Genomic DNA, 19,358 nt, shown 5'->3' with positions numbered 1-19,358 from the left:
AGATACTGTTTTCCTCAAAAATCCTTTACTGTGTCCAGCTTCCCTTGAGAGATCCAGACGAATGACAAGTCCTGACTATTTCTGATCATTAATCAAATGCACAGCATGATCATTACAGAAACCTTCCTCCTTCAGCATTCTCTCAAAATGAATCTGTTCTTTCTTCTCAGTTTAAGTCCTCAACCATCATTCTTACAGATAATTGTCTATTTGTACAAACCAAATTTCTGTCCTTTTAAAATTTTCATCAGTCTTGCAGATGATGGGCCCCCATTTCACACGTGTATCTGACCTTCCTGAATCCTTCAGTGTCAGCCAACAGCTCTTTTTCTTGACCCACTTAAGCTTCCTTTTACATGTCAAGTGTCTTATCTGAAGATTTGTTTAACCTCACAGAGAATTCGACATGAGTTCTTTGCTCGTAATAATGGCCAATCATCTTCCACAATCATGAAATGAAGCACTTCTTTTCCCTGTGGCTGCAGGGCCAGGCTAACTCGATGACCTTACATACACTACAGCTATAAGATTAGCCTTGTTGCTACATGGCTTTACCATTCCTGAGTCAACATGTGACAAGGAAGTCATTCTCCATACTTCATATCATGTGTTATGTTAGCTTTTTATATCACAGAATGCTGGGGTTGGAAAGGCACAATCATAATCCAAACTTTCCTGTCTTTAGATGAATAAACTAAGATCCTTGAAGTAGCCAATATAAAATTTGGCTGAAGAGTAAGAACAAATCCTCCTATACCAAGCTAACAGACAGGATCCTTCTTCCTTAGGTTTTCTTGGAAAATATAGTGATATCTTGATCTATTCTGAACTCTAGATCCCCCTGTCTTGTACATCCTCACACTAATTTCTTCTTTACTGGCATCGTAATCTGTTTTAACAAGATATATACTCAGCAATGTTCTCTTCCATTTTAATGTGGTAGAAAGAGCTCTAGGTCTGGACTCACCAGATCTGGGTTCTAGTCCTGGTTCCACCACATCTGACCTTGGAGGTACCAGAAAGCCTCTATGAGTCTCCTCCTTCTGATATATAAAACAGGGTAATACACCAGTCATCATGGGAGTGGTGGTGCCCGCCACCACTTCCGGATGAGTGCTACAGACTGAGGGAGAAAGACACCATATCTAAGAATTTGTTCAGGCCAAATGATTATTTTAAATGATTATTACATCATTATTAAATTATTAATATTATAATTTAATATTATTATTATTAAAAAAAGAAAATGTCCAGGGTCTTTGACCATCTTTCTCTTTAGAGCAATGGGCCTGGGACATACGGGAGGATGAATAAAGAACAACTGATGAAGCACTCTCTCTGTTCCTGGCAGCACAATCTATGCAGATGATATTGCAGAAATGATGATGTTTCTTTTTCCTTTATACCACTGTCTCAGAGAAATACTGTGTGTCTTTGTGAGATGTCTGTGTGTGTGCATGCACGCGTACAGGTTTGAAGACAAGGAATAAAGAAGGGGCCTACCATCACAGTGATGGAGGGATTTCCAGTGGGCATCAGACCTTGGAGTGCCAAAGCCAACCCTGGCCTACCCCATCCAAGTATCTCCTCCCCATCCCATTTATGCTGTTACAGATCAAGTCCCTGGTTTGAGGTATAGTGAAAAGAGTAGATTCTGGGATGAGATCAACCTCTGTGATACAGGTTATGAGTTTTAAGTTTTCAAAAGGTGGAGGTTTTATATGTTGGATAACGGAAAAAGTCTCTCACAAATGGAGTGAAAAAGAAACCTCAAGCACAGGAGGCGAGACTAGGTATCAGGGTGTACCCGAGGCGGGGGGGGGGGGGGGGGGTCCCAGTGAAGAGTTTAATTATTTGGTTAGGTTTTTTTCCCATTGGACTATGGAAAAAGTCAAAGCAAGCATTGGTTCATCACCTTTTTTCCTCTAATACTGTAATTACCTTAATTTATCGCCACCAGCCATTCAGCTCTGTATGGAGGTGAGATGGAGGATGGAAGATGCAGGGCAGTGTAGAGATGTGTGGCCTTCCCCAAGTCTCCCCTCTGCTGAGGTCCACAGGGCTGTCCCATCATCACTCTGTGTGGGCTGGCAGTCCCTGCGTTCCAGGTGGTAACAGCAGTGAGGTGAGGAGGACTCCTGATGGAGCTCTGAGGCATGAAGGCACTTGTATCACAGAGAAGTGGATGCCAATGTGCACTTTAGTAGCGGCTATGACTCTTGAATGGGTAGAGCCTGACAGGTGACAGACATGTGACAATGGTCTCTGAACTACTAAGACCACGCTGGTAAGAAAGATGATCAGCATTGCAAGATTGTCCTCTCTGTGGCTCCTACTCTTCCCCAGGCCTCCTGTGGTACAATCTAATTGTCAGAGAGCAGCCACCTGCTCCCAGCACCTATCCACAGTCCCTACGCCCAAAGGTTCCAAAGGATGCTCTCCTGGTCCCCAGCAGGAAGGAAGAAACTTGATAACGTAGGTCACTTCCAAATTTTCCCATACCAGTCACTGGGCATGGCCAGAGAACTTCTGGGCACTCAGCTATTCCTATTTCAGGTGACCTTGCTATTTCCCACTGCTTGGAACAACAACAAACATGAATTATAGTAAAGTAGCCCCTGTTCCTTGGCTCCCCAATGCCACAAGGCCCTCTTGGGAGCAAAAAACTGTGTGCTGATCTGAGACAATCACTGTACTCCCTCTTAATTAACCTCTTTAAAAACTAAGCCACTATTCCCCAGAGTAGGAAGCCCCTCCTCAGAGTACAGTCATAAGCTGTCTCCAGTGCCTCCCTGTGGTAACATTTTCAGCTTCACAAACCTGAATAAGGCCTCCACATTGCCTAAGCAGCCAAACTTGGGGAATTTCCCATCTTGCAGAGGTACCACCCCCGGGATTTAGCTGAGATCATAGAGCTGGGGCAAAGGTTCTCACCCCTAGGCCATAACAGGGGAGGTACATCCCTATCTTTCAAAGCAGGGCCCAATAGATTATTTCTGGAGCTCATAAATCAAGTAATGGTGAAACACACATTATTAAGAGGTATGGAAATAACCTCCAGGAGAACTAAAACCAGAGACAGTCATGTGTGGTTATCTTCAGGGAGTAATATTTGGGAGGAGAAGAGGTGGAAAGCCAGACACTGTTTTTCTCATTTTAAGCACTTGTATATTATTCAAAAATTTAATGTATTAATTTAATTTTTAGACTGATTCATACAAAAAATAAAGGGGGATTAAAACATGTCAAAACACAATGAAATGATTAAAAAATGAGTATGTATGAATTATAGATTCAAAGAATCCTTAGAACTAGAGAAGAAAAAAAATCTAAAAATTCCCTCTTCCATTTCACTCTCAATCTTCTACTTGTTTACAGTTGGAAAAAACAGGCTCAAAGGAAGAAAAATTACTTTTCTAAGGTCTCACCGGGAATTGACGCCTACAATAACCTTATTTCGACAACATAATCCTAGAACAGTGTTTGAAGCAGAGGCAGAGCAGGGAAGAACAAGGTCCAAAATCCAACCTGTCATTGTGCCCTCAGGGTCCTGTGGGTTACATCAGCAGAACTAATTGCTGCTCGAGCAATTCCAGCCTCTGTGGTTACAGGGTTTACGTGAGTGGTAGGATGTTACCTTGGGGCATCCCGGCTACAGAAGCTGCTGGGCCCACTGGCTGATAAGGAGAGAAGTGCAAGAGGAAGATTTGTATCTGATTTAAAAGACCTGAGTTTGGCAATACTCTGGTTCTGTGATCTTGGAGAAGCCACTTAATATCTCTGTGCCTCATTCTCCTGATCTATAAAATGTAGATAAAAAATACCCACTTCACAGAAATGTTGCCAGGAATAAATAAGTTAACATATGTTAAGCACTTAGAACAGTGCATAGCATACATTAAGTGTCATGTACCCAAAACCCCTAAAATTTTAATAAATACATGTAAGTAGAGAAAATTTGGTATATCTGAAGTTGAGCAGCATACTGGGGGAAAAAAGTAGATAGGAAGGCATGTTATAAGCTAAGATTCCACAGGGTATTCCTGACACTCCCTGAGAAGACAATGCAAGACTTACATGGGAAACTGATCAGTCACCATGACCGGAAGCACAGGAGGCTGTCTCACCTGCCATGCCAAGAAACACCTGATGACACCAGCTGAGAGGGCATCTAGCTAACTGGAAAGAAACCAGCATGTCCCAGGGTCACAGGGGAGAAGGCTGTCACTAAAAATGAATGTAGAACCAAGAATTATTAAGTATCAGATGAAGGTGAACATAAGAGGTAACTCTCCAACAATGTAAAGAAGTTCCATGTGGGGAACTAGTAATAGAAAAAAATTTAAAGGGCTTTTCAAAGATGCAGTTAAAATCCTCCTAAAAATTAATTACACATTTTATCAATAAAATAGGAATAAGAGGTTTTCAAATAGGTAATTCCTTCAAAGAACCAATTAGAGATTTTGAAATTAAAAATACAATAAATGTTTAGTAGTAAAGTAGATATAACTGAAGAGAAAATTAGAGAACTGGAAGATAAATCTGTAATAATTTATCCATAATTCAAAACAGATAAAGAGAAGAAAATATAAGAGTATGGTAGACGAAAAAGTATGAGAAACAGGACAGTATCTCCCCACAAGATTGTTATTAATTACAAATTAAATAAGTTAATTCTTATTAATTATGAGGAGAAAAGAGTGACTTTTATGTTGGATAAACCTGACAGGCAGCATCCTAATCATGTGGGTGAAGTTAACATGACCAGTAACAGGACAAATCAACACTATGTCCCCCAGATATGATATGCACTAAGAAGGGCACATCACCTCTGTGGTATTCTTGACAAAGATGCTTAGCTTCAATCTACTCAAGAGAAAACATCAGACAAGCCTAAACTGAGAAACACTTTACAGAATAATTGACATGGATGTTTCAAAAGTGCCAAGTTCATGAAAGGCAAAGAAAATCCAAGGAACTGTCAGACTAAAGGAATCAGGGAGATGTGCCAATTCAATGTGAAATCCTGGATTAGATCCTGGACCAGAAAGAGGACATTAGTGGGAAAACTGATGAAATTCAAATAAGGTCTGTAGATTAGTTAATAGTCTTGCATCAGTGTCAATTTCCTGCTTTTGAGAATTGTACTATGGTTATGGTTAAGATGTTAACATTTACAGAAAGCTGGATGAAGAGTATATTAATATTCTATGTACCATTTTTTGCAACTTTTCTATACATCCAAAATTATATCAAAATTAAAAGTTTTTTAAAAAATCACTTGAAACAGTGCCTAATACAGAATAAGCACTCACTGTATGATTGTTGCTATTTTGGTTATTTTTGGAAGTCACATTTGAGAACATTTCCTACATCCATTTCCCACATTTCCTAACCTGTGAGCTAATTTTCTGAAAATCCATTTCAAATACTGTCTTTAAATAGAACATGTCTTCTACATTTATGTACTAATATTTTTCAAAAGTATATAAAGTACATTTGCAGACTAATAAAAAGCACACTGATTTAAAAAACAGCAGTTAATACAAGTCAACAGCTGTTGATTATTCTGAAAACTTGTAGCAAATGAGAAACAGATGCTTAATTAGGTGAAGACACCTATCAATATCATGCAAGAAAAGAATGTTTATTATCATTGATATTATTCAACATAGTGCCAAAAAAAGAAAAACTGCAAGAGAAAGAAATTAAAGTTATTTAAAAATTGGGAAGAAAATAAAACTTTTATTACCCACAGATGAGATTATATACCTAGAAAGTTGAAGAAAATAAGCTGAAAAATAATTGGAATTCATCAGAGAGTTTAGCAAAGTATCCAGATCACTACACAAAAATCAGTGACTTTTTAATAAACTATGATTTATCAATTTAAAATATTTTCGAAAAGAGATCATATTCATGACAGAAACAAAAGCTACCTAAAAATAAATCTAGTAAAAATATGCAAAGCGGGGGCTTCCCTGGTGGCGCAGTAGTTGAGAGTTCGCCTGCCAATGCAGGGGACACGGGTTCGTGCCCCGGTCCGGGAAGATCCCACATGCCACGAAGCGCTGGGCCCGTGAGCCATGGCCGCTGAGCCTGCGTGTCCGGAGCCTGTGCTCTGCAACGGGAGAGGCCACGGCAGTGAGAGGCCCACGTACCGCAAAAAAATATATATATATATGCAAAGCGTTTTTTATTTAAAAAAACATAAAACCTTACTGAAGGTTTTTAAAGGCATGAATAGAGATCAATTATGTTTATGGATATAGAGATTTAATACTGTATTTCATCTCTCCCCAAAACAATCTATATAGTAAATTCAATCCCAGTCAGAATCTCAATGTGACTGCATCATTCAGGGTCCCAGCAAGAGACTAAGAGCACACTCAGATTAGGATGATTCCAGGGAGTTTTGATAAAGGGGCTATTTACACACCTGCTATTTACACGATATAGATCTAGGGTCTAGGGAAATCAGAAGGAAGAGTGCCATCCCTACCCCAGAATATGCAAAATGGGGCTGTTACCCCACAGGAAGATAATCTGGAATCCAAAATCTAGAAGGAAGGAGTTGAGAAGATATGTGACCTTCCATAGCAGGACACAGCCGGCCCAAAGCAACCCTGCAGGAAGAGAGCCAGGAGAATAAATACCCCAACCCCATCCTGGTCACTCCCTCCGTTACTGGAGATCCCCCATTAGTCAAACCCACCTGGAAGCCCAAGTGTAGGAGTGTCTCTTGATGTAGTCTCTATATTCCATACAGCCTCCCAGGGCAGCGGGCATGGTAAAAAAGGATAGAGAATGGATCTGGAGAAGTAAATACAGCCCATCTGTCATTGTAAGGAATAGATCAATGGAATACACAGAGAATCAGAAACAGACCTTTGTATATATGGGAATTTGATAAGTGATAGAGCATTTCTAATAAGACGAGGAAAGATAGATTACTCAAAAACTGATATTAGAGCAGGAGGCTGTCTCTTTGAAGAGGGAGAACAGTTAGGTGATGAAATAAATACCTAAATGTAAAATAGAAAGCTATAAAAGAAATAGAAGAAAATATAAAATAATATTTTGGTGTCCTTGGATATAAAGATGCCAAAAGTAAAAATCACAGAGATAAATAAATCTGACTTTTCCTAATGCTATATATTAAAATACAGCATTAAATAATTATTAAAAAACTAAGTTAAAATATTTGTAAATATAAAGAAAGGACAAGTATCCAGAATATTCAAAGACTCTGAGGAATCAACAAGAAAAGGACAGCCTAGTTAAAAAATATCATCTGGGGATATGAACAAACAGTTCATAGAAGATTTACAACTGAGAAATAAATAAACAAATGTACAATCTTTCTAATAGACATGAAAATATCAACTTAAATACTATTTTTCACTCATCAGATGATCCAAATGTTAAGTAGTATAATACCATGTGGGAGAAGAATATGGGAAAACAGCTATTCTCTTGCATCACCAGTAGGAGTAAAAATCAATACAACCACACTGAAGGTCAATTGACAGTATCTGTTAAAACTGAAAACATGCCTACCTGCTGACCCTTCTTTATTCCATTATTTGTCCCAGACATTATTTGTTAGATTTGTTTTTGTAAGAAACATTTACAGAACTCTTACAAAAAAAGAAGCAAGTACAAAGATACCCCTCATGGCATGGTTGTATAAGCAAAACCTGGAAACAAACAAATGTAACCATATATGCATCTATCAATGGCAGAGTGATCAGATAACCGGTAATACATTCATTCATATTGGAATACTATGCACCAGTTAAAAGGAATGATGTAGGTCTGTATGTGACAACTTGAATAGATTCTAAGATATATTGTTGAGTTAAAAAACAGCAAGTTACAGAATAACAAAAATTATATATCATAAAATATGCATACAAGGAAAATGTTTGTGGAGAATACAAACCAAACCTAAAATGATAAACAGTACTGTTCTAGCCAGTGAGTGACAAGCTGAAGTCTGCTGGAGAATTCAGGAAAAGTTTGCATTATCATATCATTGGCACCATTACTTCCTCTTGACTCTTCCCCTTTCCTTACTGCAAGGGAAGCTGGACAATGTAGTTTTTAGCTGGGTATACTGCTGTTGTTAGGAGGAATGTCAGTGTTTCTCATGCACCTGTAACCCAAAATGGCCAAAAAATACTCCTCATTTGCCTCCCTTAAAACGCTCCTCTCCTATGCTCTCCATCAACATCACCCACCTAATCCCTAACTCTGGGCCTCATCATTGACTCCTTCTCCTCAAATTTCACATAAGAAGTTGCCATTACTTTCTAAACATACTTCACACTTATCCACTTCCCTCTGTTCTCTCAGGCCCATCATCCTTTTCCTGGAATTCTACCAGACTTCTCTATGTCTCCTTGCACCTCTAACCTAGTGTTTGCAATGATTTTCTAAAATGTAAAAGCAGATCATGAAATGGTCTTCCATTATCTTTACAAGAAAGTGTTAATTTCTTATCATGGCTTACAAAACCCTTCATGATGTGGCCCCAACTCTCTCTCCAGCTGCACTTATTTCCATTCTCCCTTTCTCATTATTCAGCCATTCTCAACTTTTTTTCATTCCTCTAATGAGCAACACTTTCTTCTGAATTCAGGAATCTTTATAGGATTTTTCCCCTTCACCTGGAATACTCCCCACCACATCCACTATGTCAAAATAGTATTTAGAACATCTTCAGGGCTCAACCTAGAAATACTTTTCTCCAAAGAATCTTCCTTAATTCTCCTCTCCTATGAGAAGATGATAATATTATTAGTTATCTTTGCTGCAATAACAACTGCAAAATCTCAGTGGCTTACAACTAGCTCTTAACTTTCTTCCCATGTTACATGACAGTGGCTTCACGTCAGCTCTCTTCCCTGCGTCTTCTCATTTTAGGGCTCAGGCTGATGGAGCAGTCCCAATCTATAACATGACATTCTTTTGGAAACATGGGACGCCTCTAAACACTTCTCCTCAGGCATGGTACACATGACATCCTTACATCTGTTGACCAAAGTATGTCACATGGCCAAGTTCACCATCATTGGACTGAGGCGTATACTCCTCCCACAGGGAGACACTGTAAGTCACATGGAAAAGGGAAAGGATGTTGAATCCTCTTACTGATAAGGGAGGAAAAAATATTGAAGTTAATTATATAATTTACTGCAATGATAATGATGATAGTTATAAGATTTATCATTTATTGGGTGTTTACTATGTGTTGGCTTCATGTTAAATGTATTAATATAAATTTTTCATTGTAGCCTCACAACAACAGTAGATGTTTGTCACTGCCCCCACTGTACAGATGAGAAACCCGAGGTGAAGGGACTTTAGGCAACTTGCTCATGTCACATAGTTAGTGGTGAAAGCCTACATTTAAAACGAATTCCAGTTCTGTCTGATCAGAATCCATGCTTTAAATCAATATACTATGCTTCTCCCATAGCTCCCTGCTCCCCACCAAGCTTAGTACCTCACGCAATTGTTTCCTGGGTAGCCTCCAAAAGAAGATAAATAACTATCACAGTGCCTGGTACAGAGTAGGGTTCAATCAACAATTACAGAGTGAATAAATAAATTTCTGCACCTCCTTCCCCTATCCTCTATTTAGCTAACTTCTGTTCAAAGTTTCAGTTTCAGTTTAGGTGTTAATTCCTTCCAGAAGCTTCCTCTGACTATACAGGCTGAGTTAGGACTCCTCTTCTGTGCTCCCATAGGGACTTATGCATAGAGCTATGTTTGTTCTTATCATAATGACTGTAATGAACTTTGTGACTTTTAAGAGCAGGGATTGTATTCCATTCATCTTTATCTCCATAGTGCCTAGAAAAGCACCAATCACAAGTGTTCAATAAATGTTTGCTGAATGAATGAATGAATATAGGAATGAATAAATGATAAGCAGACACCAAGACCACCTTGTGGTGCTCATACCCAGGACCAAGCCTAGCTAAGAGACTGACAAGTCATTTTCAGAGCAGAACTCTGTATCCTCTACCTTCTCTTACTCGCTCACACTCAGAACCTACTGCTTCCTATTCGTCCTCAAATACACAATACTACCTTCCATATCTCTTGCCCTCTCTGGCTGTTGAGGTACGGGGCTTTTTCTTGGCTGAGTATTCCAAGCATAAGAGAGAGGGAGGAGAGATGGGAACTTCTCGATGGCTGCCCTACTCTGCATAAGTACTTCTCCACCACAAGCAAGGTCTTCCTTCCCTCAAACTCATTCCAAAAGGCACAGATCTGAGGATGCACTAAAATACTGCCACCCTCATGCCCCAAGAGAGGCTACTGAGATGCTCAGGGGAGAAGAATAAGACCCACAGGAAGAAGGTCTGTGAAACAGGCTCATGACTTGTACTCCAGGCAAGTTGGGAAACCTGCAGTCAGGCCAGTCTAAAGCAAAATTCGGAGGCCACGTTATTTGTTGGCAATGCTCATGGCTCCTCGTGTCTGAACCTTCTATCTCTTCCTCCGTTCTTCTTTCCTTCTTTCCCATGGTTGGTACCCCTGAACAGGGTTATATGCTCCAGATGGAATCTGATACATTCACTCACTGTCTTAAGGGCCTGCTCTGTGCACTAGGCAGTGAAGTCAGCTTCTTTCCCACCATCAACTCCCTGCCCTTATAGAGCCCACAGCCCAATGGGGGAGCAAGACAAGACACAAGGAATCAGACTAGAAGCATAAAATAGGTACAGATTGTAAGGTCAAAGACAGATGTAAACAAGAGGCTGAAACAGAAAATGACAAGTCATGGAGCACCTGCTTACGATGGGATGGTCAGAGAAGGATGTTGGAAGATCAAGATGTTTAAGCTGAAACCTGCAGGATGAGGAGCCAGCCACACCAATACAGTGAAAGAACATACATTCAAGTACAGAGAACAACACATACAAAGGTGTGACAAAGTTTGTTGTGCTCCAGAAACCAAAAGAAAGCATATAGCTGGAGCATGTGGGCTGCAGAGAAACATGGTATGAAATGAGGCTTAGAGGGGTGGCACAGCCAGCTCCTACAGGCCCTTGTGGGCCATGGTGAGGAATGTGGATGGGGAGTCTCTAAAAGGTTTTCAGTATGGGAAAGATTGCCTGCTTTCCATTTTAAGAGCATCATCTGGTTGCTGTGGAATAAAGCAGAAGGAGACCATTGTATTTCTCAGAAGACAGATGATGGTAGTAGCCTAGATTAGAGAAGGGGCTATGGAGATAGAGAAATAGATTTTATATATAATATGGCTTTAGACAAGTTTCATATGTGGTGTCTAAAGATATCCAAGTAAAGTTGTCAGGTAGACAGCTGGAGCTTAGAAGAGAGGTCCACGTTGAAGGTACAATTTGGAGTCACGAGCATATTGATGGGGTTTTAAGCTGAGGGGACAGATGATATTCCCCAGGGAGAGAGAGCCTAGGACCAAGCCTTGAGCACACCAATATTAAGAAGTCAGGAAGAGGAGGAGCTAGTGAAGGGGGTTGAGAAGGACGGCCAGGGAGGTAAAAGGAAGGAAATCAGGAGACTCTTGCACCACAGACACCAAGATTAAGAGGTTTTAAGTACAAATGACTGATAAGGCTTAATATTTCTGTTCTTGTGACAGCTGAAACAAAAGGCTCTGAATAAATGTTAGTATTCTTTCTTCCCCTAGTCTTAGATATTTATATGTTAATGATATTTCTATGCTAAACCTTTACATCAAAAGAATTGTTCTCTATTTGTGAGATTTTAAATATAAGCCTATACACAGGGATGCTTAGGGAAAGCGGGAACACTGATAATGAAAGTACATCACACGTAAAGACACATATTCTTTATTTATAAGTAAAAATTTCTGTTGCTGGGAGACTCCTTAGAAATCATCTAGTGCCCTGCCTTATACATTTAGGCCAACCTGGTGACATCAATAATGAGTATCACATGATAAAGTCACTCAGACGCTAATAATGTACCAATCACCAGTCGCACAGGCATCTGCGCTTTAACAAGCCCTCCAGGTGAGTCTGCCACATGTTCCAGTCTGAAAACCACCGTATCACAAGAGTCTTCTGGCCTGTTACTCCATTCCTACCTAATTGGTAATGCAGTGGGCACTCTGGAATAAATAAATCAAAACTGTTGTTGATCATCAGGCACAGCCTAGCAAGTCTTGTCAGCCAATGGTGAGAGAACAAAGGGAGCAATGCTAGGATTTATCCCAGGTCCTCTGGCGGGACCCTGGAGGCAGCAGAGCAGCCAAGGACCCTGACTCAACTGGATCATACCCCTGGGTATGAATCCCTTCTCAAGGATTCTCCATCTCAGTAATGCTGCTATCCCAGGGATTACGGTCAAATGGAAATGCATTAAATTGTAAATCACCTTACCCACCTGTGCCAAGAGAAGACCTGGAAGAATTCATTAAAGTCTGATGGCACCTGTACCTGTCATTGTTGCACACCTCACTCAGGTTAGGCCATAGAATACAGATAATAATACAGATAATTCACCCCGAATATGGCCACTGTGTAATGAGCTCCTCCAGGGTTAGCTCCTAACAGAAAGTAGGAAAGAGTGAGGCAGCAACTTACAGCAAAGTGTTTCCAAGAAGGGCCAGGATGCTGGCGTGGAGGCCTTGTCCTATCTCTTCCACTAACTCACTGCATGTCCATGAGCAAACTGCTTCCATTCTGGCCCCCATCGCCTCAACTGGGAAACAGATTGTTTCCAGTGCCACTCAAACTTTACCATGCACAAAAGTCACCTCATAAAGGAACCAACCATCCCTGTGTTCCCATGACTGAGGGAGGCCCTGAGACATTGGAGTTCTAGTGCTAAAACCAGGAAAGTCCTAGGCAAGCCAGGATGAGTTGGTCACCCCTATACCTGGAGAGCTTGTTAAAATAGTGCTGGGCTTCACACTTCGATTTGTTTCTAATAAGCTCCCTGAATGCACTGTTACAGACTAGATGGTATGGTGGCTCTTAAATGCCTTTCTACAGACCAACCACATTAGACATACCTGAGGAGCTTGTTAAAAATACAGATTCCATGGTTCCAGCACCAGAGATTCTTATTCAGTGGGGCTGGAGCTGGCTATCTAAAAAGCTTCCTGGGTGATGCCCTGCAGAGACTAAGAACCGCTGAACTAGATAATCTCGCAGGTTCCTTGCAATTCAAACATCCCATTGCATTTTCAGTGTCTATATCCATCCCCATGTATTAGTAAAAGCTCCGCACAAGTTGAGGGACAGCCCCCAAGTCACTTTCTCTGTACTTCAATCAGTCATGCCACGCATCACGCATTTCCATTTTTGCCGTGAGCAAAAGCATCTGTTAAAAACAGCACAGGGGTCCCTGGGAGACAGGAGTGCACATTCAGAGTGGGCGAACACAGGCACTTAGTCATGGATGCGTCTCTCACCTGCCCTGGGGGAGACCCAAGTCTGCGTCAAGGAGCTCCAGAGAGCTGCCCGGATATGAGCCAGTCACGAGGGCCTCATTGGGGATGAGTGTGCCCTGGTCTGTGTGTGTCATGCCAGGTGAAGTCAGACGCAGGCAAAGAGGGAGCAATCAGTGTTTCCTGTACTCAGGGCTTGGCAGTCATGACCCAGGACACTACAAACAACCTGCAGTGGGACATAACTGAAGAGTCCAACCACGGGTGCAGCATGATGTCCACCTCAGCTCTACAGCAGTGACGGCCCAGAACCTGCGGCTGCAGCTGAGGCTATGGGCTCTGAACGGGGCAGGTGCTGCCACCTCCTGGCCCTGGCTCAGGCTGAGCCATGGCAGTCTTTTCTTGGATCTGGAATCTCAAATCACAAATTCTGAAGAGTCTGATCTAGAAAAGACCACAGAGATGATCCAATCCCTTCTCTCACTGTACAGAAGAGGAAACTGAGCCCCTTAGACGTTGGCAGGTTCCCCCCTACACCCCAGTGTGTGGCAAAGCCAGACTCAAGTCCAACCTGGTGTTTCCCTAGCACCTTGCTGGTTTCCTGCTTCTTTAAGCCAAACCACTATATCCAGTAACCTTGACTGCAGAGGGAGGTGGGGTTTGTAGAATGATCTTGGTAAGAAAAGCGGCTTGGCCGCCATTCAGTGCTGTACCCATCTGCCTCCTCCATGCTTAACCCTCTACTGGAGGTAAGCAGAGACACTGGCCAGGAAAGAGTACTTGTTGTTTTCCAGAGGACAGAAGAGAATGCTCCACAAATGCATATTTTCAAATGTACTCTCCAAAGCAAACAAGCATCATATAGAGAAAGGTCCCTATCTTCCTCATACCAGACCATTCTGACTTTATAGTTTCTTTGTTGTTGTTCTTCTTCTTTAAAATTTGTTTCAAGTGTGGACAAGATGGCAGAGTAGGAAGACCCTGAGCTCACCTCCTCCCATGGGCACACCAAAATTACAACTATTTACAGAACAACTATTAATGAGAATGGACCTAGAGACTAGTAGAAAAGATTTCCACAACTAAAGATATAAAGAAGGAACCACAATGAGATGGGTAGGAGGGGCAGAGACATGGTATAGTCAAGACCCACACTCCCAGGTAAGCAACCCACAAACAGGAAAAGAATCACAATTGCAGAGGTTCTCCCTAGTCTGGGGTCCTGCACTGGGAAGACAACTCCCCAGAACATGTGGCTCTGAAGGCCAGCAGGGCTTGAATACAGGAGAGCCAGAGGGCTGTAGGAAACAGAGACTCCACCCTTAAAGGGTGCACACAAAATCTCACATACTCCAAGACCCAGCACAGAAGCAGTGATTTGAAAGAAGCCTAGATAAAACCCACTTGCTGATCTTGAAGAGCCTCCCAGAGAGGCAGAAAGCAACTGGGACTCCCCCAGGAGACATAAATCAGGTGCCAGCCACTTGGAGGACACCATTCTAACACAAGGAAACTGATGCTCACAAGCATCATTTTGGAGTCCTACCTGTAGCCTATTAGCACCAAGGGCTTACCTGCCTACCTGCCAGTAAGCAACAGTCCCAAGATGCACCAGGCTGATTAGCCAGCCAATTGGAGACCCAACCCCACCTACCGGCAGGGCTGCACCAGCCCCAGGGCCCCATAAAGTGTCCTGTAGCCAGCTAACCCAGAACAGGGCCTCACCCACCAGCATGCCCAGGACCTGATCTGCCCACCAATGGGCCTTCACCAGCCCCAGGCCCCCCTAATCTCCATATCCAGCCATACAAGAACCTGCCCTGCCCATCAGTGGCCCAGCAACATCCACATGAGGCAAGGCCTGGCAGCCAACTGGGCCAGGGGCCAGCCCCACCTGTCATGCACCCACAATAGTCCCTGCCACAACAAAAGGGCCCATGCAGCCTACATACAGGGCACCCCTAGAGCATATAGGTCTGGTGACCAGAGGCGAGTATACTGCTGGGCCCCAAAGGACATCTGCTACATAAGGCCATTTCTCCAAGATGGGGAAACATAACTGATCTACCTAGTACATAGAAATAAAAACAGCAAATTAGGCAAAATGAGGCAACAGGGGAACATATTTCAAACAAAGGAACAAGTCAAAACCCCAGAAGAATTAAGTGGAGATAAGCAACCTACCCAATAAAGAGTTCTAGGTGATGATCATAAAGATGCTCAACAAACTCAGGAAAAGAATAGATGAACACAGTAAGAACTTTAACAAAGAGTTAAAAAATATAAAAAAAGAACCACATGAAGCTGAAGAATACAATAACTGAAATAAATAAATACACTTGAAGGAATCAAGAGTAGATTTGAGGATACAGAGGAATGGATCAGCCAACTGGAAGAAAGAGTAGTGAAAATCACCCAAGCTGAACAGAAAAAGAAAAAGGAATCTTTTTAAATGAGGAGAGTTTAAGAGACCTGGGACGATATCAAGCATACTAACATTCACACTATAGGGGTTCCAGAAAGAGAAGAGAAAGAGAAAGGGGCAGAGAACTTATTTGAAGAAATAATAGATGAAAACTTCCCTAAACTGGTAAAGGAAACAAACTTCCAGATCCAGGAAGCACAGAGAGTCCCAAACAAGATGAACCAAAAGAAATCCACGCAAAGAAACACTGCAATTATGATGGCAAAAATTAAAGATAGAGAGAAACTCTTAAAAGCAGCAAAGCAAAAGCAATTAGTTATGTACAAGGCAACTCTCATAAGACCATCAGCTCACATTTTAGCAGAAACTTTGAAGGCCAGAAGGGAGTGGCACAATATATTTAAAGGGATGAAAGGAAAATAACTATAACCAAGAATACTCTGTTGAACAAGACTGTCACTCAGATTTGAAGGAGAGATAAAGAGTTTTAAGACAAGCAAAAGCTAAAAGAGTTCAGTAGCACTAAACTGTCTTTAAAAGAAACATTAAAGGGATTTCTCTGTATGGAAAAGAAAAGACCAAAACTACAAATATAAAAATTATGAAGGGCAAAATCTCATTGGTTAATGCAAACATACAGTAAAGGTGGCAGATCAACCACTTATAAAGCCAGTAGAGAGGTTAAAAGACAAAAGTAGTAAAATCATCTATATCCATAATAAGTAGTTAAGGGATACACAAAACAAAAAGATGTAAAATATGATGTCAAAAATATTAAACATCACTTGAGGGGGAGTAAAAATGCAGTTGTTAGAATGTGTTCGTACTTAAGAGATCATCAACTTAAAATAATCATACAGGGGCTTCCCTGGTGGCGCAGTGGTTGAGCGTCCGCCTGCCGATGCAGGGGACACGGGTTCGTGCCCTGGTCCGGGAAGATCCCACATGCCACGGAGCGGCTGGGCCCGTGAGCCATGGTCGCTGAGCCTATGCATCCGGAGCCTGTGCTCCGCAACGGGAGAGGCCACAGCAGTGAGAGGCCCGCATACCGCAAAAAAATAAATAAATAAAAAATAATCATACAGACAGACAAAATAGACTTTACAATGAAGACTATAACAAGAGACAAAGAGTACATTACATAATGATACGTGGGTCAATCCAACAAGAAGATATAACAATAGTAAATATATATGCACATTCAACAAAGGAGTACCTAAATACATAAAGCAAACACTAACAAACATAAAGGGAGAAACGTACATATCACAATAACAGGAAGGGACTTTAACACCCCTTTACATCAATGGACAGATCATCCACACATATCAATAAGGAAACATGGCCTTTAAAAAAAAAACACATTGGCCTTTTGGCTCTCGGAGCAGCACCATGGCGGTCGGAAAGAACAAGCGCCTTACGAAAGGCGGTAAAAAAGGGAGCCAAGAAGAAAGTGGTTGACCCATTTTCTAAGAAAGATTGGTATGATGTGAAAGCACCAGCTATGTTCAATATAAGAAATATTGGGAAAACACTAGTCACGAGAACTCAAGGAACCAAAATCGCGTCTGATGGCCTCAAGGGTCGTGTGTTTGAAGTTAGCCTTGCTGATCTGCAGAATGATGAAGTTGCATTTAGAAAATTCAAGCTTATTACTGAGGATGTTCAGGGCAAAAACTGCCTGACTAATTTCCATGGCATGGATCTTACCCGTGACAAAATGTGCTCCATGGTCAAAAAATGGCAGACCATGATTGAAGCTCACGTTGATGTCAAGACTACCGATGGTTATTTGCTTCATCTCTTCTGTGTGGGTTTTACTAAAAAACGCAACAATCAGATTCGGAAGACCTCTTATGCCCAGCACCAGCAGGTCCACCAGATCCGCAAGAAGATGATGGAAATCATGACCCGAGAGGTGCAGACAAATGACTTGAAAGAGGTGGTCAATAAATTGATTCCAGACAGCATTGGAAAAGACATAGAAAAGGGCTGCCAACCTATTTATCCACTCCATGATGTCTTTGTTAGAAAAGTAAAAATGCTGAAGAAACCCAAGTTTGAATTGGGAAAACTCATGGAGCTACATGGTGAAGGTAGTAGTTCTGGAAAAGCTACTGGGGATGAGACAGGTGCTAAAGTTGAACGAGCTGATGGATATGAGCCACCAGTCCAGGAATCTGTTTAAAAATCAGACTTTTAATGGTGACAAATAAAAGACCTCATTTGTGATACTTAATTTCTGATCACTCTTTTTAAATAATCTGACAATAGTCAGGTGTTCTGATTTGATAGTAATGTGGTGAATTTTTCTGACCTTTTGTGTGGATTTTATTCACTGCTCTTAGTTACTAAGTAGCTGAGAAAGGGTAGTGATCTGTTTTCAACTGGAATGGTTTGGACGTGTTAGAGATGGTGAATAAAAGGAAACACTTCCTTAAAAAAAAAAAAACACACATTGGACTAGATGGAGTTTAGCTAGCTAGCTAGATAGAACATTCCATTCAAAAGCAGCAGAATACACATTCTTTTCAAGTGCACATGGAACAGTCTCCAGGATAGATCACATGCTAGGTCACAAAACAAGTCTCCATAAATTTAAGAAGACTGAAATCATATCAAGCATATCATATCGTATCAAGCATATCATATCGTATCAAGCATCCTTTCTGACCACGACAGAATGAGACTAGAAATCAACTAAAAGAAAAAAATTGTAAAAACACAAACACATGGAGACTAAAAAATATGTTACTACAAAAACCAATGGGTCACTGAAAAAAATCAGATGAAATTTTTTAAAACCTAGAGACAAATGAAAATGGAAACAACAATCCAAAAATCTGTAACACAGGAAAAGCAGTGCTAAAATGGAAGTTTATAGCAATATAAGCCTACCTCAAGAAACAAGAAAAATCTTAAATAAACCATCTAATCTTACACCTAAAGAAACTAGAAAAAGAACAAACAAAACCAAAAGTTACTAAAAGGAAAGAAATATAAAGATCAGAGCAGAAATAAAGACTCTGAAAAAATAGAAAGGTGAATGAAATTAAGAGCTGGTTCTTTGAAAAGATAAACAAAATTGATAAAAATGTGGCCAGAAAAATTTAAAAGGAAAGACAGGGACCAAATAAAATCAGAAATGAAAGAGGAGAAATTACAACTGACACAGAACTGCAAAGCATTAAAGAGATTACTACAAAAAAACTATATGCCAATAGAATAGACAACCAAGAGGAAACAGATAAATTCCTAGAAACATACAATCTCCCAAGACTGAATCAGGAAGAAAAAAAAAAGAAAATATGAACAGACTACCAGTAACAAAATTGAATCCATAAAAAAAAGAAAAAAAAATCCTCCCATCAAACCAAAGTCCAGAACCAGATGATAGCTTCACAGGTGAATTCCACAAACATCTAAAGAAGAGTTAACACCTATCCTTCTCAAACTATGCCAAAAACTTTCAGAGGAAAAAAATGCTTCTGAACTCATTCTATGAGGCCAGCATCACCC

At 40.9% G+C, this 19,358-nt stretch overlaps 1 pseudogene; it reads left to right on the top strand.

Moving 5' to 3' along the window:
- The first annotated feature begins 17,221 nt into the window (after positions 1-17,221).
- LOC101282387 (40S ribosomal protein S3a-like) lies at positions 17,222-18,078 on the top strand (annotated as a pseudogene).
- The last annotated feature ends 1,280 nt before the right edge of the window (positions 18,079-19,358 follow it).

Source organism: Orcinus orca, chromosome 13, assembly GCF_937001465.1.
Source record: "Orcinus orca chromosome 13, mOrcOrc1.1, whole genome shotgun sequence".
Taxonomy (NCBI): Eukaryota; Metazoa; Chordata; class Mammalia; order Artiodactyla; family Delphinidae; genus Orcinus; species Orcinus orca.
This window is presented reverse-complemented; position numbering and strand designations above follow the sequence as displayed.